Genomic DNA, 22,880 nt, shown 5'->3' with positions numbered 1-22,880 from the left:
AATTTTTTAATCGGTTTATTAAATATTTATATACTAATATTTATATATTAATAAGTATATACAATAGCTTATATACAATAACTCAAGTAACGAACGGATATTCAATAATGAAGTATTCTTGCTATATTTAAATAAAAAAACTTTCTAATAATTCCAATTTCCAATAATACGAATAAAACATCTTTTAAATAGTTAAAGAACTCCTGTTTTTATTATTGTGAATTCTGTATTCTGAAGAGAGAAATAAAAGCTAATGAGCTAATTGAAAGCTTATCAAGGTTTTGTGTAATCCGCGTAAATCTTCGGGATTTAAATAAAACTCTTTTCAAAGCGTTGTTCGCTTTAATGTGCTTTTCCTTACTATTGTTTCTACTCACAATTTTTATTTTCTCTCGAAATCTTGTTTTCATCGACTAATGTCGAGGTATATTTTATTCCATTTGGGAATGAAGCGCGGTTTATTTGACAATGAAAAACTTTTATAAATGAACTTGAAGTAATTAAGAGTTTTACTTTGCAGATTGGAGTTCAAACGTGGGACACGCTTTACGTTTTTTTTTCCTTTCAAAGCAAATTTCCTCATAGAGTGAATTCTTTAAGTTAGACCCGTAAGATCAGGGGAGAAATTCAGTGGACTGAGGAAAGTATTAAAACGACTGAGCATATTTTGTTACGTAATACTGAACTTAGTTATTAAGATATCCGTTCTTTGCATTCTTTTTAAAAATATGCATAGAAATATTAATAAGAACAAAATTATTATTTTCACAATTTTAGTATAAACACTTAATTAATCTAACACTAATAATTTGACTTAATAATCGGATATATAATAGATTATAATAATTATAAGTAAATTATAATCTATAGTTAACCCATTATAATTAATTATCAAAACAAACTAACGAAATCTTTATTTTATCTTTAACTCCAATTTTATATATTCAAATTTATATATTTTATTTAAAATATAAAGTATAATTAATTATAATTAATATCTTTACTTTTATAATGTTTTAAGATAACAAATCTAATTATTAATATTATATGATAATACAATAATAATACAATAATAACATATTCTTACATTACAAAACTTATTAAAACTTATTCAAACTATTTAAAATAGTTAATCCTTATTTTTCGTTATTTAATAATTAGATAGTTGAAAAGATATCATTGCCATTAACATGATTTAGAATAAGTTTCACTTGAATGTGTTTGAAATACTCGATGGACATGCTCTTAATTACCGCCAAGTCACGTCAGTGATATTATGTGACACTAGCTTAATCATTTTCTGTCTGCACAATAAAGATGATAATTACGAATTCGTAATGGGCCCGACGTTACATTAAAGAACGACTCGGCACTTCTAATTAATTACGCGGTAGGTTTCATCTAACGACTAACAAGCAATCCGACATCCATCGTCTGCTTCTGCTTTGTGCGTCGATTTGTATCCCCAGATGGAATTTCGAGCGAAGGATTAATGACATTAATTATCTTACGACGAAAAGCTGTGCTTTCGAAGAAGCTATTAACGATGAAACATTTATCGAGCCTGAATAATAACAGATTATAGAATAGTAACTATTTGTAATGATTTTAATGAAGCGTAGCGTGATAAATAAATAAATTCAAATATATATCATAATTTATAATTGTGTAATTGAATTTACATAAAACAAAATGTTACGGAAATGAATCAGGAACTAATACTAAACTTATATATGCTAGACACTATATAGCTGCATGCGCACTATTCTTTTTTTTATATTTGTTATTATATTTGTTTGTATTATATTTGTTAATTAAATATAAAATTCAGATAAATTCTATCAATGTGTCGCAAACTATGTATGTTTTATTATAAAATTGCTTTCAATCTCTATAAATTACATACTTTTATGCTTCACTTATTACACGCGTAGACCATTACAACAAAAAATCATCACTAAACAAAAAATCCGATCGGAAGAAAAAGTCGAATGCGCTGCGTTCATGATCGATGCTAGCCACGTTTCTCGGCTGGAATCTTTCTTCCATTATGGATTGCACTTCCTCGGAATCAAACACGTTGCACGACTCGTAAAGAATTTCAATTAGATGCCGTACGAATATTTTAAATAAAGAAATAATTATTTTTAAATTAGAAAAAGCTTTGTACATTCGAGAAAATATTTTTATATATATTACGCTTGAATTTATTATTTCTGTCATTAACTAACATTTCTCTCATTAAACTTTATAAATTACTTGACATTTTTTATATCCTTTATTCTTTTTTACTTCTTCATTCAAAGTTATATATTCATTGTTATTTAAAAAATTAAAATTTTTTAAATTTTTAAAATTTATTTAATTTAATATGAATTTTTATTTAAAAAAAGTATTCTTAATACTCTTATGTTTTATTTCAAATGTCTTAATCATTTAAACACTTAACTGCGAAATTTTATCAAATAAAATTTTACTATCCGTTCTGATTAACTTAATTAGCTCGTGATATAATGCATTCCCGCAAAATTATGGTTTAAATAGAACTATCCATTAAGAGAGGCTGCCTCTTCGATCTAACCTCGGGGTGACATTTAATGATGACATAATTGATTTGTGTTACGATGGCTTATCAGACGTGCCTCGATAGTGAGGTAGAACGATCCAGAGATTAGGTATAAAAGCACTCTCTCGGATCACCTTCTCGAACGTTTTGACATAAATGGAACCCGTATCGCTGATTGCGCTCAGATTGTTTTGTAAATAAACAAGTGATTGTTCTATCGAACACAAACCCTTTATGTCTCGCTAATATGATCGCGTATCTTATTTTAATATCATATATCGCATTTCTTTTCGCATATGTCAAATTCGACGATAAAAGCCAAATCATCACGTGAGCAAATAGGAAATTTATGTATTATGCAATAACATTTCATTAATTTATTGATGTATTGATCGCATGAGTCTATATAAATATAGCAATTCTTTATTTAATCTACTCTCTTAATTATTATTCTATTATTCGATTTATAATTTAATCTATTTGTAAACATAACCCTTAATTAGATTTTTGCTAATTGCTAATTTGCTAAATTAAATTAATAAATTGCAAATATAATTATGGATTATATTTGCAGATAAATATAAATCTAAACAATACGCTATACATAATGTAATTCTTATTAGGAATACATTCCATCATCGTTTGTTCATTCTAGTGCAACTATTGCTGTAGAGTTACATATTCGTGAACAATTACGTATGACAAATGAAATTTTGTCGATGTTTCATAATGTAACAGCGACAACAATTCGCTTTGAGATAACGATATTATCTGCCAGATGAAATTAGACCTCTTCGAAAAATTAATGTAATTGTGCCGTTTATATAATTCTCAAACGTCACATCACGGATCATAAAGGTCGCATTGTAATGAAGAAATTATAAGCCGATAATTACACGTATCTATTGAAATCAATAGCACCCATGCGTATGTTTCGGATATTTGCTATTCACAAGGATATCCACAAGGTATATCGATTAATCGTGTATATTTATGTAAGCCGTTGCTATTGTAAGTCATCTCGCGAAACCTCAGGGTAGTATTATTTATCTCGATATCCTCTCTCGAAACCTGTTGCCGACAGAAACAAAAAATACGTCGATGTAAATTACGATGTTCAACTACACTCCACGCGAATATTTTCCTAGTCGGCTCTGTTATGTCTCGCGTACGTTGTCATGCAGCGTACGTAGTGAATGTGTCATTTACACAAAGCATTCTCCATCGACGACATGTGAAACATTAATTTTACGTTTCTAACAATGTCGCGTTTAATATAAAAAAAAAAGTTAGTATAATAAAATAATATTAATATTAATATGACATATAAAAAAAATTAACCATTATAAAATTAATGAAAAAGTTTACTGAATATTAAAGACTTTTATAAAACTATTAAATAATATTTAAACTAACTATATAGTTATTCAATTAAATTTTGCTTCTTCTCAATCCAATCGGCTATATATAAGAACGTCTTTTAATTTCAAAAATAATACGAGATATAACTGATTAATATACGATAATATGATTAATATAACTGATAACTGAAATAATTAATTCGTAATCCATATTCATACATTTCCCTTTTATTATAATAACAATATTTCCTTATTTCTATCAATTTATAATATATGAAAAAAAAATTAATAATATCCTTTTAAGTATAATATTTTCTAAGAATTTTGAATTTATCTAAGTTTAATACAGATTATAGTCGATGAAGAAGTCGCCCTATTTCATTAACTAAAGGAATACTTCCTTCTTACTCTCACAATCTCGTTACTGCGAGATTAACTTTTATAATTTTAACATTATATTACAAGACTGTTCTAAAGATATTAACGTCGATAAGATCATGATGTCATCGAAATCACTCCTCTTTATAATACTTTTATAATACTTTTTTTTCTAGTTTCTAATCATATTCTTGATGAAACTTACAATTTCTTTACAATATTAAAAATATCAAAAAATATTAACAAATATATTAACATTATATTAAGATCATCAAATTGCAATATTTATTAGTCAGTCATTTTAGATTGACTGTTAGAAAAAAGAAAATTGTTGCACATATATAAATCAACAATCCTTGCTAAACCTTAATATATAAAGAAATCTAGATATAATTAAAATAAATTTTTATATAATAGTATTTGTCATTATCATTTCAGATAGCTGATATAAAAATACTGATATAAAAATAAATGATATGAAAATCTAAAACTCTTATCCTTAAATTTTTCATTACATTTGTATAATGTTCAAAAATTTTCTAAAATTAAATTAAATTAGTATAACTTTATATTAATTAAATTATATTAAATTTATTAATTATATTAATTTATTATTTATTTATTAATTATATTAATTAAATTATATTAATTTTATTAATTAAATTAGTATAAAATATAAATTACATATGAAATACAGATTGTAATTCATAAGCTTAAATAAAATTAACTCATTCAGATTGCTTGCAATTAGAGAAAGCATAATTAAGAAGATTAGCATGAAAAATTGTAAATTTTATCCTACGATCGATAAATTTTCTCAGAACTTTGCGATACGAAATTGAATTATAAACGGCTAAAAGACAATTCGTCGAGATGAAAGAATAATATCTTCTTATATCAACAGAAAGTTTCTCCATGCCAGAAATATTTTTTCATAAATATCCACGAAGTGATGTATCAACTATATTTTAAGATCCATTTAAGCAACTCTGCTTTTGCAACTTTGCTTTCTTGCTCGAAGCAGATTACAATGCTTGCAATTCGAAAAGATATATCTAATGTTTGATATAAAATTTCCATAAAATAATTATTTCGGATATTACTAATGAATTCATTTTAAAACCAATTATATTGGCTTATATAAAACCAAATTATGTTGTTGTTAAATTTAGATAACAACATTAATGGCTCTATTTAAAATGATAAATGATTACTGTTATGCAAGCTATTAAAATTCATAATAAAAATCAGTGATAATCGATGATAAATTATTTTATGATTATCTCATTAAAATGTAATGCATTAATACGACAGATGAATTATTCTTACGTAAAAATAAACAATTAATTGCTTATGTATCGTAAATTAAAAAATTTTCTAAAAATTGAAAGTGATGACACGAGAATATTGCAAAATAAAACAATTGTTAATTTATTTTTGACAAATTTTAAAGAATTAATATTACGTTACGTAATTTATCGAATTAAGAAACAAAATTAATCCGATAATTAATCCTTTTAATTTAGTGATAAAGACTTTTTGTCGCCTTATATGTTATTTTGTTCGCAAGGTAATGCAATATTTGCTGTCTGCTAGCAACCAAATGACATAAAATAATGAGACCATAATTATTACACGTCACACATAATTATTATACGTCAATATCAGTCAATGCAGTCAATTGTCGGTAAATTATAGCTCGAGATGCAAATCAGCGAGATACAAATCAACACATAATTATAATTTTGCATAACATTATACGTTTAGATTTCGTATGCTACGCATTTAAGCGCCGAATAGAAACAACAAATTTTTAGAATCTAGCAAGCTTAAAAACTTGCGTAAAAAAATTAAATTAAATTGGATAATCCTCGATAAAAATATCGACTTCTCTTTGAAAAACGATAAAATGTTTGCTCTCCAGTATCCATCAAAAATAAATGTTTTCTGTAACTCCCGCGTTTATGTCTGACCATTCTGCAAAAAGAAAGTTACAAATTTATAAAGTTTTTTAGCGTAAAACATAACAAGCGCTGCTGCATGAAATATTATTTTGCGCTTGTGCTTCGTTTAAGTTTTTATTTGAAATTCGTGACTAAGATCCTGCGAGCGCCACACGTAAAACAGGCACACAAAATTCCTCTGCAGTTTTCAGTCAGTGATAAACAAACTATCTGAACGCTCCGGAAATAGTATAGTGACGCTAGAAATGCGAAGAATTTCTGAGATTATCACTTCCATGTGTAAGCATAGTCTTTGTTATTAATCGTTCGTTTCGGTGGCGCCCTGCTGTTTGTTTAAATAGAATTTTCAACACGTTTCAGAGAACATCTCTCAAAGCGACGAATTCACACAATGTGTAATTCATGATTAAAATTTTTATCGTTATATTGAAAAAACTAAAAGCATGTTGAAAAAAACTGATAAAACTGATAAAAAACTATAATAACGAGTCATTCATTGAGAGTATTTATTTTTTGAGAAAATAATTATTATTATATTAACATTTGGCCAAATTAATAACGTACATCCTAATTATCATATCGATAAACATTAATACAACCAGCAGTAATAGGTATATCTCTGACTTTATAATAACTACATAGGAAGTAAATTTTAATTAGAATGTAAATTACGCGAACGATGTTCTCCTTTGCGGTTACTCTTGATTATCAATTTCGAGCTATTTGTGGTATAATGATCGTTGATGTGAAAATTGTTAATATTAGATCTAATGTATGCCACTGGCAATTAATTGAATTGCTAGTTTGCAATTTCGTCATCACTTCTTGATGAATAAAATTATCTTGACACTTTTTTAATATTCACTATTATTTTATACCATATTAACATTATATCAACTTTTTTATTGTAATTAGTTTAAGTATTTAAAAAAAAATGATAAGATTACTTTTGTAATCTTAGTAACATTGATAACTATTTCAAAATTGCAAAAAAATTACTAATAATTATGTCAATTAGAATGAAACTCCATTCTCTCATTAAGTAAGTTTATCTCTGCTAGACGGAAGTTTTGGAATGCAACTGTTTCTCTCGGAAATCACTATAATTACGCTTTATTGCATTCCGTTAATCGAATTTTGAAAATACGAATAATGCGTCATTATAAACCGTGAATATGCTCAGATGTTGTTTAATTAGATAAAATATACACTGAGATACAATATACATAAGATTTAATAATATAATAATAATAATATTTTAGTAATTTGTATTACTAGTTGTGCGAAAAAAATCTATAAATATTAATATAATTTAGTATAAAATATTTTTTAGCATCAATAATAACAAATCTTTTTGCAGAAAGAGTATTTTTCGCTTTTACGATGCTATGTAAGTTTTTCCGTCACACGTCACCGTGATCGATTTACAGTCACTTACAATCACACTTAGTGCATTTCTATCTATAGATCTCTTGAATCAATTTTCCGCACTTTTTTCTGTTCACAGAAGAGCAAAAAATGTACAAAAGACGAAAATATATTGATCAATAGGATACGTGTAAGGTAAAACGAATATGCTGAGCTCGCAATCACTTCCCACAATTTAGCAGAGACTCTCGTAAAATTCCATTTTTCAACACGCGCGCAACTTTGCGACGACCTTCTATCTCCTTAGTGTCGGAAGAGAAAGTAATTTTAGGAAGATGGTTTAAAGAATATGTTGGAAAAATATTTTATGTGCTTTTCTAAAATTGACATTATCTCGAAACTATCTTTTGACATTTATCTTTTTAATACTTTAAAAATCAAACAAGATAATAACAAATTCTCTCTGAGAAAAATTTCTTCTTAGAAAGAACTTTAAGAAAGCTTCAATTTTAAATTCTGAATCTATGTGAAATTGTTTATATTTAATAACAATACAAAATAATTGTCGATACAAAATAATTTTATAAGCTGTAACTTAGGTCAATGTGTTTGTTTTATCTCGCACGTTGGTCAATATGTTCCTCTTTTGTACGCTTCGCTTCTTATCTTTCTGCTAAGAAAAGATTTCAGGAAAAACCGTAAAATTCGTAAAATTTTGGTACAAACGTCAATACGTTTGTAGGATTATGGAGTGCATAATGGAAGTGAACTTTTCGAAGCAATATCATGTAAAATTCTACAGAAATATTTCTTCGCTACATAAGCCTCGCAAGAACGTATGATTTCCGAAATATTCTTCTTTAAAGTTAAAGTAAAATATATTAAATTGCGATCATAAAATCCGACATTACAAAATGCTATTGAAACATCTTTTACAATATAATTTTCCATGTCGATTTATGATACGAAGTCATGTTTTATTCATCTTTAGATCCATATAATAGACATCATTAAAGAGCTTTTGGATTTCAGCCAAAATTATTCCGAGAATTATATTGCTAATAAAGCACATTTTAGATATATCTGGGATTTTAGATATATTGGGATAGCACCCAAACAATACCAGTCGTATAAATCATGATTGCTGTATTTTATTATATCCATGAAAGTAACAAGTCTCTTTATCATACATAAATACAAAATTATTTCTGTTACATTATTCTTGCATTTCATTTAATAAAAATTTCTATTACTGTAAACTCTCATTATTACTCGAGAAAACAATACAAATAAGATCTCATTAAGTCATTTTGCGCATGTTATAAATATTTTAATGATAATAATAATAATAATATCTTATTTAAGTATAAATCATTTTTGGATAATACAATATCTGCTGCTGAAGCAAACATACATATTTCAATTAAACTATTGTTCCTTCGAGGAGTTATATTATTGTTAATAATAGGTTTAGGAATTATTTCTTTTTTCACAATTCTCAAAGACAAATTTTAATATAGATTTTGTAAAGATACGGGAAAAGATAATCTATCACTACGAAAGAATACATATTGATGGCATAAATTCTTCCTACCTGAATATATTTAAAACAACATTTGTTTTGCATATCTTGATATGTAAAGTTATATAACATTAAAACATTATATTATAATATAAAATATTATATAACATGTAAAAAAAGATCTAAGTGAAATATTTAGATAAGATATCGTATTCTGCATCGAAAAAAAATTTTTTCTTGTATTTTCCATCCTAATCTACAACAAAAGATACGATGTGATTGACAGAATAGGTCTATCGTAATAAACTATTCATATATCTTCTACTTTAGGTTAACATATAACATTAAGAATTTTACATCTCAAATTGCAAACGTAACAAATATCCCTATCTAATATATTAATATAAATTTCTAAAAAATTGTATGTATATCTCTATAAAATACTAAAATTTGATAGTCAAGATTATTATGCTGAAAAGATCTAAATTAAGCTCCGTTAAAGATGAATCATGATATTCATATAAAATAATTTTAGTTTGTTAAAATCCAAAGACCAGTAGCAAGCTAGAGGTAACATAATTAAATTTTTCCTTGTGATATAAAATACGTATTTCAATATTACTAATAAGGCTCGCTTTAAATACAGAAACACGAGTTCGAAATCTTCAGGTAACGGGATCGTACTGCCGAGCTACACTGCAAATGGCATTACGTTAAACAGTTTAGCCGCTATTATCCTGGAACGGGCATTAACTGGAACTTTGTGCGACAGCTTTTTTTTTTCCTCTCAGGCCCGGTTTCAATTATAAAAGCGTTGCTAATACGATCTATTTTACTGCAGGCAGCAAGCGGCGGGTATAGCGTCTTTACAATCCACCCACGCACCTAACTCATTAGCGGCATTAACACTAGCAAGCCTCGTCTACGAGGCAGTTAACAAGGGATCGTAATTACGCGTTTCGATGATTTCGCGTAAAGGTGGATATGCACGAGAACACACGTTGTACATAGGACATGTACAAAAGCACACACACACACACACATACATACGTATGTGTATACAGTCGCGCAAGCATGCGTAAGCACGTGGAGATATGTGAAAGCCTTGAAGTGCTTCATGCCTTATTCGCGCCTCAGTCGCAGAATATTTGTGCTGTCCGCTATAGAGAGGCTCACCGTGTGAGCCTACCGTACTCAGATTTATGCGCATTCAAATCTGCGGTAACATTTCGACATAGCGGTCTCATAATTAATACGCACTTCTCTTTGTCTCTCCCTCTTTCGTTCTCGCTTTGATCCTTCGGAAAGCAAATCGCATTCGACTGCCCAGTTCGCGTCACGTTACCAACACAATTCTCGCGTAACGTGCAATACGGGGCTCATTTTCGGTTTTTGGAATGACTGTAATTAACGGGCGCAATTAACGGGTTTCTACATTCGCACTGTGGCATACGTGAGCGCATTTGCGATTTGTGGTAACCGACAACACGACAACCGATGACCGTTATACAACGTGAAGTGAAGTCAAATGTGGAATATACGTATAGATGATGTTTGTCTCACAGAAGCTGATTAACTTTTTATTCGTTAACGAGAAATCGTAAGGCAAAATATTTTATCACGCATGTACAAACGCGCACAGTTAAAATTATGCGCACATAAAATTGTCCATAATGTTATTAAGCTCTTATTTTCAGATCAATATATAAGAGATTAGGTTAAAAAACGCCATTTCTCGGTAATACCTCAAATAAAAATTATTATGTTTCTCTACACGTTATAACTGTATTTTATTCGTAATATAATGCAAAAATAAAATTAAAATAATGACATAAAAGTATGCTGAAATAAATGAATCCAAAATTGTATATTATATTTAAAAACTCACATTAGTCAAAAACTGTGCCAAAAAATGATGGGAAAATCTATTTGAAAATTAATATCTTTATTAAAATATAATAAACTTTGAATTTAATTCAAATTTTATTAAAAAATAAAAGATCTTTAAATAAATAAAAATTAAGACAAAAACTTCTGTTTAATTATAGAATTATCGTTGCTTATACGACTGTAAAACTTGAAGTATAATAATAAATTTTCATTTGTCATAGTATTGTTATATTTTTCTTATAAAAAAAGTTGAGATTGAAAATTTATAACGCCGGTTGTTTTTAGTTTACTATTCACGTCGACAAGCCATTTTTGTCTACTTTTTTTGTAAATTTTATTTTATTTAGTCTTTCACCAATTTCAACGCTTGCTCTCTCTACAAAAACGTATTTTTTAAAATGCAATTTTATTTCTTTACCTTTTTGAATGAGAGAGCATTCCTTTATACAATATATTTTACAATATATTTTTAGAACAGTAAAAAGAACCAAGTGTCTATTGAAAAAAATCAATTTATTCGATTATACGATCCTAATTCAGCAATATGTTCTACTGTTATGTAGCACGAAAAATTTCAGTAGTGAAAATAAAAATGGTTTAATGGCTGCATTGCGTAAATATTGGATAATGTAAAAATACACACTGGCGGATGTGCTGCACCTACTCCACAAATTAATATAACCACGCATTCTCGATGACGTCAACCATCCGTGTTTTTTCTGCACGTAAAGACAATTTCATTGCACTCGTCCAATTGCACAAGTGCCATTCATTTATTTTTCATTCATTTTTACTTTAAAATAAAAATTAATTTGTAGAAAATACTAGTTTTTCTTTCTGGCAAGTAAGTTTCTTAATCTTTACTTTACTTTCTTTTTTCATACATACATTATGTAATACTTCACAGTTGTTATATTAACTTTCGTGTGAAAGAAGAATTTTTTATGGAGATGTGAAAAATGAATACGAGTACTGAGTCACGATTATACAAAATACATAGATAAATACCGAGCGAATGTGGAACTTCTATTATACCCTTATTTTTCTTGACCTCAATAGTTCGTAATTTGAATCTACGAATAATATATTTTTTTTAATTCCAGCTCTATTCACTTCCGAGACTGTAATAGCAACAAAAATCCCCTTAAGTCCGTTTTCGGACGACCGTTTGACAAAGTGAATGTAAACTGAATTCTCACATCATGTTTGTGAAAAACCTGGAAAAAATATTACGCACAAAGAAAAACTTCGTTTGCTTTCCTTGATGTACGATAAACCGTCCAATAATATTCCGAAATAGATGAAAATGCGAACACACACTATTTCAATGACGAATTGCAAGTATTATTGATTAAAAAAAAGAATACTCTTCACTCTTGCGAAAAGACAAATAAAATTTCTAAAATTAGTTATTTAAAATTCTATATATAAACTTATAACAAACTTTATGATAAAAAAATTACAATATTGCAAGATTAAATTCGTTGATTAGATTCATTAGATTACCATGTTTATTTCTTGAAAATAAAAATTGTTATTTTAATTGTCGGTAAATAATAGGCTAATAAATCAGCAGCAACAAGGTACGTAAAATCTTCTTTTCGTTATTCTGGCCACTGGTATATGAAATTTCACGCTTAATAAGCAATTTTTCTTATACTTCAGATAATGATAAAGTAGGACTTACAATCCTGATACAGCACTGAATATGTATATTCCTTCCTTTCATCTCTATCATCTTTTCAAAGAAAGTTGGCAAGCTTACCCCACATAAAAAGAAAGAGGAAGTTAATTAAAATTTTTTTCATATTGCAAGAATTAATATGTATTACAAAAAGCAGATCTTTCTCTCTCTCTCTCTCTCTCTCTCTCTCTCTCTCTCTCTCTCTCTCTCTCTCTCTCTCTCGCTCTCTCTCTCTCATTGAAACTCTTTATTCTAATCTAACAGATACACTTTTTTAATATTGAAAGATTTTTCGATAAAAAATTTCAAAAGGTCTTTTTAAACTGCGATTATAAATCAACTGATAAAATCACGATTTATTCCTATTGTCTCTTTGAAGAAATATTGCCGATCTACATAATGCAAGGGTCACTTAATCAATAAATTACGATCATTTATCATGATCCACCGAGTAAGCGCATGCATCAATTCACGAAGTGTCGCGACCACTCGTTCGTATATTTAATCGAATTCTCTCAAATCAATTCCTTTTTCTTCACAACAAGTAACGTATCTTCGCAAGATGGCCATGTAAAATGCAAATTCGTCATTTTCGCAAATATGTAATATTTTTCGTCATCACCGGATCAAAACGACATTTGAACTTTAGCATTTATATAAGTTTTGTATATCGTTACACCTTTGCAATCTTCACCGTTATAAACAGTGTTGTTTTGCATATACATTGTGTAACATACTATCCATCCGATACAATTAGAGATTAAATGTAAACGGAAATAAAGTTGAACGTGCATATCGAGGGAATAAGCGAGAAAAACGCGTAGAACGTTGAAAAATTAATTCTAAAGCGTCGTCGAGAGATATATCAATCGCAACGGTGCAAATTTATTACGTGGCAATTGGAGATATACTAGTGCAACAGATAAGATGACGTTTATAAAGAATTCCAGAAAGATGGTGAACTGACACGAACGGTCGTGTCGTGTTGCGTACTTTAAGCTCTTGCAAGAGCATAGGTTAGTCTTGCAAATAGGACTCCGTAACTCACTGTGAATACAAAAGGTACAATAAAGCTCTCAACATTGTAATCCAGCGAGTCGTTACGACATTCCAAATCAATAGAGAGATGTAAAAAAATGTAAAAGGAATACGAATTGAAATATAAAAAGAAGTTAGAGCTATAGATAGATTTATAATAATTTTGACTTACTCAAACTGGCTTTAAAATAATCTGTAAAATAATCAGTATTATATAATAATTATTATAATTATAATCGATGATATTATATATAAAAGTATATATATGCTTATATATAAAAATATATGTGTACAGTGACACTGCTTGACATCACACACAAGAAATTACGACTTTTGTTAATGTTCATGCATGATTAAACTTTGTCCAACTATTTTAAGATACGTTATATATGATACTTACTTTCGACTGCGTAGGAAGCAGGGGATGACTTTGTCGTCTGAAAGAAGCACGACATAGCAGGCGCATAAGACATACTCGCCATTTATGAGCGGCGGGTAACAGCAATATAAAATTCCACATTAATAAACGGCAGTAAATGTCAAATAAATTATTCTCTCTCCGACGCCTTCGCCAAAAGGTGGTTTTGAAAGAATGTACATGAGGAGTTTCATATGTCGCATAAATGTCGTTAGAAAGGATTTTAATTTCATCGCATGATAAATATGCTTATTCATAACAAAAGAAAAATTTTACATTTAACTGTACGATATATTTCATTTTTAATTCTGTTTCGATTGCATTAATTGCTGCACTTTAAATATCTTATAACATCTCAAAAATGTATAAAACACCTGGGATTTTAAATGCGTCCTCTTTTTTCTCCTTTTATATTTAATAATATTGAAAGCAAGTAATAAAATATAAAGTCATAAATATCGTTTTTCAAACTGTTAACATAAATTATAATACCATTTATTTGTCGAGGTCAAAAGTATCTGTTATATTAATTATATTATTAATACTTAACCGTCACATTTAACTACAAATAATTGAATAAAATTATTTGCATAAATAAAGCATCAGTTCAACGTATATATTATTCATTGTATTTTTCAGGTGTCATAAATGCATAACTTTTATAATTTTTAATAAATACTGCATAAACTAAAATAAATCATAATGAGTATAAATTAATATAAATTATAAATCGTGTAAATTGATGCGCTCCTATATAAATGATAAAAAGAATAATATTTAAAATTACTGAGAACTAATCAATATGTCGGATGTAGTAAATTGTGATCGAAAAGCGATAAAATTTAACCAAACGACGATACAAGAGATGGACGAGGTTTGATAACGATCTGGTAAGGGTAATGACCTTTCACGCACGATTCATTCATATACGTCACAACCGATGGTAACCTGTCAAACTTCGCATGACGACAAATGATTTTAACGAGCTATACAATTCGCCGTATCAAAACGTATCCAATTTACGATTGTCGGCATCTATGTGACGCACATTTTGATTTCGACCTTGCGTATAACACTACTATTTTTAACAACTTGTTCGCGAGGGATCTGGATAACCCTGTTCATTACTAAATTAAGGTAATAAGAGTATTCTCGCTTTTTTACGGATAAAATACCACCTGCCAACAAGATAAATTATTCTTGTTTCGCAGTAATATAGATATTTAGCGTATACATATGTGTGTGTGTGTGTGTGTGTGTGTGTGTGTGTGTGTGTGTGTGTGTGTGTGTGTGTGTGTGTGTGTGTGTGTGTGTGTAACAGACTTTTTTTATATGGATTCAAATATAGATAGCTAAAAATATATATTTTGTATTTTTTTTAAACATATTAAAAGTAGAATGTCTATATATCAGTAGACTTGTGCTCTTTCAAATGTATAAAAGCGCTTTAAAATATGCTCTTTAAAGTCATATGTATACATTACGTATGCCAACTGCACCCTAATTTGTAATCGACCAATGCCTTGCGACGCCTCACCCTGTTTCCGATAAAAATAACTTTATTGCGGAGGAAAAATCGAGAATGGCCTGTCTATCTACTCTTGAACATCTCGTAAGTATAAAAAAATTTTTACACCTTTAGTAAATACTTCGTAGATCTAGTAAATAAATAATTAACTTAATGTATAATAAATTACTATTTATATATGCATAACATTTTATTATTTTACAACACACCAATTATCTATTTGTAGAATTATATTATTAAGTCTGGAAGAATTTAAAAAAGCTTGTAAAATATAGAATAATTATTTCTAAATCCTTTATTAAATCATTCATTGTAAATATTATTTAAAATTTTAGTGTATTGTAATACAGTTTAACGTATAAATATATCATATATAAATATATATTACAATAAATTCTTACAGAGAATGTAATATTTTATTGATTTATTTATCAATATTATATTTAAAATAATAACTGATCTACACTGAGTAACAACTTCAATATCTCGTCATATCATATTATTACGTCAAGACTTAATCCAGCTAGCTAGAATGTTGGCCGGCAAAATATATTAAGGATACATGTTAAGGATTAATTTTGTTTATGAATCCGTATGCATATATGGCTTGTCGCGGTTGTTTGTACGCGCGAGATGAATGTAACGTAATTTAAGTACTGCAGAATGCATATTGCAGATTTGCAGCGATACGGCATAGAATATGCGTGTGAATATGTGTATCTTGTTATGCACGCGATGCTACTGATGCTGACGCGCAGTACAAACATTCACTTCAATGGCATTGCCACATATAGGGATTTGACTGTACGCATAATTTGGGAAAGGACCGTCCGTCTTGCGTTGGGAATGAGGGCTTGATAACGGGAAAGCGATGAGAATAGCTATTAATCCTTTGGGCTCGAGATAAATCCCCAATGGTATTTTGATCACGTTTAAGCTTGTAACCGAATCTATTTAGCTTAGTGTGTCCGTCACACGTTCATTAATTGACGTAAACGCGATAACTATTATTTCCATGCGTAATTATACATGATATATTCAATTTTTTTGGCAAATTCATATCTTGCGTAATGAAATTTTCCGACTATTTTCCGGAATCAATTTTCTCATATTAAACTTTTGTCACATAATGAAATAAATATTTGAAATAGTCCATTAACTATTAAATTAAAATATTCAAATAAAATAAAATTAATAAAAAAATAAAATTTTATAAGTAACACTGATATTACTTATAGAAATACTTTTAAGAATCACTTATAAATTATTTTCTACTTTATGCTATATGTCTAATACATTGTAACTGCAACTCATATAGACACATTATTTTATAAATTATTATCTTCAAAATTCTAAAATTCTAAAGTAAAAATTCTAATTACTTAAAACTTCAGGCATTTGATCAAGAATAAATAAGTTAATCAGGCTATCGGTTAACTCCAATCCCAATTTCTCAGTTTGAGTCTTAAATATTGAGATAGTAATCATCAATAAGCACAGAAGTTTATTTATCTTAATGTTATCGCAAAAAAACAAGTAGAAATGTCATTTAACTCTAATTTGTATAGAAGTATAGAAATATAGAATTGTATAGTATAGTAATTTGTATAGAAGTATAGAATTTTCAGGAAAATTGTTTTTGTCAAGTTGCGCAGTATTCAATTAAATCGCAATGAAGTATCCCCGTAAAAGCAGCAGGCTATTTTGAATTTCTGAAGTTATTAATTTGCGGACAACATTTTACCGAGACATTTTCATTAACAACATACATCAAAAGCATTTCTATTCTGCTTTACGTGAATACTGGCAATGCTTTTAGGTGTTGAAAATATATTTATCATACGGACAAACAGCAAATGTTGCTGTTCATACCTTACAATGATATAAAGTAGTGAATATAAAAAAATCAACTTTTATTTTTTTTTTTAACATAAGAATAAAAGAGCAGATAAATAAAGTTAAATAATTCAGGGAAAGTATATGTTATGTTTAAAGAGAAAAAAACATGATTATAAAAATAATTCTGACGCTTACGCATTATTATGTACAGAAAAAGAGAAAACCAATATTATATGTTCGCATGTTTTTTCCTTGTATCCAATATATGATACAGTTATAGTTATTTCCAATCGCAAGGTGTGATATTTCACGAAAGTATGAAACGCGTATAAATACAGGTATACATAAATAAAACTTCTATTCAGTTTAAAAGTAATTTATATTAATGGTTTTTCAACAATTGGGCAATAAATGTCGATATCACTGAACTGCAAGCACTCTACTTTTTCTATTTTTTTTTTATTTATTATGAATTAAGCGGATTCTAACCACCTACATGTTACACTATATGGATTTTAATAAAGAATTCTTTCAGTTTATTGATGAGCTATGTGCATAGTCAGGCACAAATTATGCATTTTTTTCTTCGTTTCAATATATATAAGTTTTAATTCACAGCTCAGTATGACGAATCCGTTTAAACAGAAAATAATAGTGATTTATCTCAGCAAATCTGAAAATTCCAGCAGCTGTTTACGTGTTTTGTAATTCTGAACCAATGACCTACGGAACGATAATATAATTATTTGATACAATGAAATAATTCAAATTCTATTCCGGGACATCGACTCGATGGGGCTCGTTGCTTTTTGCGAAATAGAGTACTGTTATTTGTTGCGTTAAATAAGTAACACGATCGCAAATTGTACTTGTAATCATCTCCTGTTACATGCCACAACATAATAATGTATTTACGGCATAAATATTATGTTCCCGACTAAACTAAAACGAAAGCGTTAAAATAATACGACGTTACAAAATAGCATTTAGATAAGACAGGATTACGAAACGACGATAACTTCACTGGCACTGTTTATTGGAACACATTGAGTTCTGTTATTCACTTTGCTCCGAGCTCCGTGGAAAACAATTGACAAAAGCTAGTCTTCTCAATATTACTGTCGTTAATCGAAATGGGAAAACAACGAGAAAAAAAAAACTGACATTGATCATCTGTGGCAAGTCGGTTTACGAAGACATTGATAAAAGTTGGAGATATAATAATATAGGAACCATCTCGAGAATAATTCATACTTGTTCTTCTCGAATTCTTTTGAAATATTGCCTGATCACAATATATATAATCCCCAAGGATAAATGAAAAAAAAATATATTATTCGATGTTGATGATGACTATTATATGTTTGCGGAAAACAAAGAAAACCGACATTTGTTATTTTCCAACTATTTATAATAATACATATGTAACTACGTAAAATAACAGAAGGCTGATGATATTAATATAAATAAACATTCAATTATAATTGATTTGTAATTACATATATAAGTTTCATTTTTTTCAAGTTTTTATTTTCTTATGCATTTATTTATTTACAATTATTTTATCCCTATATTTAATGGGATATACAATTTAAATTTAAAGATTATAATAGACACTTGAGACTACTGTGTCATTTCAACATAATTTTTCTTAGCAACATAATCATATAATTAAATATTTATTTGTATGTACAAAGAAATGTTTCTTCATGTTTCCACGATTAATTTTTTTCATACAAAATTGATATTGTTTTTTTAAAGTTTACATAATGTAATACATAATACATAAAATATAATATATAAATTGATATTGTTTTATTATTAATAAAATTGACATTGTTTTTTTAAGTTTACATAATGTAATACATAATACATAATATATCATTTATCACATATATTTCATATATATTTCCCGACGGGAAATTTAATAAAGAGGAAATAAGTTTTTAAAATTCTCATTTTTTTTTTCTCAAGGACAAAAAGTTAAAAGTAGATATTCTTGTTACATCAGGAAAATAAGAAAGGTCTGATCGAAACGTATCAGAAACGATTGGTATACGAGCAACGATTTCCATTTTATGTCGAAGTTGCTCTCTTGTGATAAATAACTGTTAACCCTGCAAGACAAGGACTGTTCTATATTACGATAGATATCGTTGAAATCCCGTCAACAAATTTCAGATATCATATCAACAACGGAAAGTCATCGAATATACATTGGTCGAGATGTGATAAAACATTTATGCCTGAACTTCGTCCGTTTCTATATCAAGGATGCTTTTTGTAAGTAGAATATTTTGGATGGAAATACGTTTTCCTACGAAATTGTATACCTTAGAATCCTCAAAATATCTGCTTTAAATTCCACGGGATGCAAAGTTACAATAAAACACTGAAGATATAACGATATACATTCTAAAACATTTTTAGTAAGAATATAAAAACGAAAGAATCAAGATGCAACTTTCTAATAGAAATTTTCTTTTATTTTTTAAAATAAAAAACAAGATCAGATGTAAGTTCAAACTTTGTTTGTAAAAGAAATCTTCTACAATATGATAGTTTAATAGTATTATCGCAGTGATTACTATATAACAATTTATACATTATACAACATGTCATTGTATTATCTTGTATATATTTAAAAATATAATAATTTATACTTCCAAACTTCTTATTCGAAAATTTGTACATTTTTTATATTTTTGTTAAATGTTCACAAAATATATTATTTCCACTCTAATTTAGAATTATATGTAAAAAAATTTCTGAAAAATTGTATATATATGACATACACAGTTATATATTATAATTAAAAATATATTTATTAATTCGTTGTTCTGTTACAGTATAACATAAATAACTGGCATTACGTTCAATTTATAACTAAGAATAATTAATAATTTATTTAAGATATATATTGAGTAATAATACACGCAGGAGCCGACGCGTAACGTTAATATTAATACGAACAGAATTCACGTACCATAAAATAACAATTTCCCTTGGGCGTTAAAATCCATTTAAATAATTATTATTGCACAGTGGCTACTCTGTTAAATGTCCCATTTGCGCGTAAAGCTATATTTCAAATTTAAGATAAACTTTTTTTATACGTAACACTGTAAATTCCTTTATGAACAAAATAATATTATGAGATACATAAAATAATATATCTCCAAGCCTTAATTCTAGAATATTTCTTCGAACTAATTATAAAATCTGCGATTGAAAATAAAAATACACAGAAATTCGTATAGAGACTTTTAATGCGATACTGTTAGGAAAAAACACGCTCTCATTCGTTCTAATGTAAAACATACTCTCCACGCGCAACTCGACGTAATAGCTTTCCAGTGTTTGCTATATAATATGCATGAGACATTGCAGAAAGCCTCATGCTAGGAGAAACGGAAACGAACTAAAATGATCAAAAAAGGCGAAAAAATGATCAAAGAGAAAAAAGGAATCAAGATCAGATACTCAAACTCTTCAAAATCAATAAAATTCAAAACGAATGAGTTCACATTTAGATATCGAAAAAAAAAATATATATATATATATATATTTCATTATTACTTTTAATATTGAGAATTATGCAAATCCAGACTAGAGTTTTGCATTGTCTCTGAGATATGATTTTCGATTTATTTTTCAAACATGCTATGGCAAACATTCCTTTTTATCCGGAAGATGCAGTCAAAACTATCTTTTCATATCTATTATATGAAATCTATTATATGAAATAATCCTAAAAAGAAAAAAATAATTCTTTTAGCATGAAAATATTCAACTTCTACCTTCTGGAGAGATCGCTATTTTCCGTTTTCAGTATCTAAATATGATATATATATATATATATATATATATATATATATATATATATATATTTATGTGATATATATATATATATATATATATAAAACAAAAATTATATAGATACTCTGTGTAATATAAGGATGTTCGATGTAACTGTCGAAATTATTGATACGTTTCTTTTGTTTCATAACATATCTTCCTTAAATGAGCAATTTTATGCTGGTTACTGTAACCCCCTATCCACTTTTAGCCCCTATCGCCCTTTAGAGATTACTATGGAAACGCTATCTAAGGCACTATTCCGACGTATCTATGTATAACGAAGAAAATTGAATTTATCGAAATTATACAGTTTCTGGATTGACTTTGATGAAACGATGAGTTTCGAACGGAAATACAAAGCGCTCGTTTTCAATCGAACACGAATTGTTACGCGTTGCTATCTACGCCCATTGTGAATCCCGCACGCTCGGAGAAGCGACATGCGAATATCTTTGAAGATTTCTGAGGAACGAAAAGTTTAACACGGCATATATTAACAACAGCGAATTAACGCCGGGATGCTGTTACAAATTGATTCACATATGCAAAACGATTCTTGCTGTCGCATGGAGATATTGCGCAATGCCTGTACTTTGCAATAGAGAATAAGGAGGAAGATTCATAGGTACTATTCACTATCATTAGATACTATTTAACACAACCGGAACGTAATGCTGCTATAATTATAAGAAATATACATATTTCTAACAATTTTAATGGGGCGAAAGATTACAAGGTAGCATTTATTCCTATCTCTCTTTCAAAATGACGAAAAAATGGTTTAAAAAAAGGTCTAATAAATATTGTTATAGATAAATTCAAATAAAGATTATTCTTTTATAATCCTGTTAAAAAAAATGTGAAAACATTTGAAAAAATATTTAAGAGAATTGCAAAATTATCCAGACTTCTATTTTTTGTATAGTTTTGTGATTATTTATTCGTTTAGAATGTTTAACGTTAAATGTTAGCTATTTAATTTTACAATTTATGTATCTAATATGAGAATTGCATTCGCCTTTCAACGTGAGATGGTATTAGAGAACATTTAGCATTAAATCCGTGATGACAATACGAACCCGAATATATTCATGAAACATTCTCTTATCTACAATCGCAGTATTTTCGTCATCTCCATGCATTTAGAGCGTCCTAATTTTCGGATAAATTACTCGATTAATTAACTAAACATACCAATTGAGCACTTCCATTGAACCGGTTGCTCCGATTTACTAACGCAAGTCTGCATTTGTAGATGCTAATTATGTTTACTATTCAAAGATATCGAAACGCGTATGTGGATCCCATTCGTGAAAGCGCCCTTCTATTAACACAAGACAAACGGCGAATTGCGAGTTGGCAGTTGCGAGAAAAAGCAAACCTGGTTGATGCGGAGATTGCATCGCTACGTCAAAGCCAAGTTGGGAATCACCATATCGTTGCAACCGGAAGCTGATATCGAT

Source organism: Pogonomyrmex barbatus, unplaced genomic scaffold (genome assembly GCF_055798465.1).
Source record: "Pogonomyrmex barbatus isolate J1 unplaced genomic scaffold, ASM5579846v1 scaffold2, whole genome shotgun sequence".
Taxonomy (NCBI): Eukaryota; Metazoa; Arthropoda; class Insecta; order Hymenoptera; family Formicidae; genus Pogonomyrmex; species Pogonomyrmex barbatus.
This window is presented reverse-complemented; position numbering follows the sequence as displayed.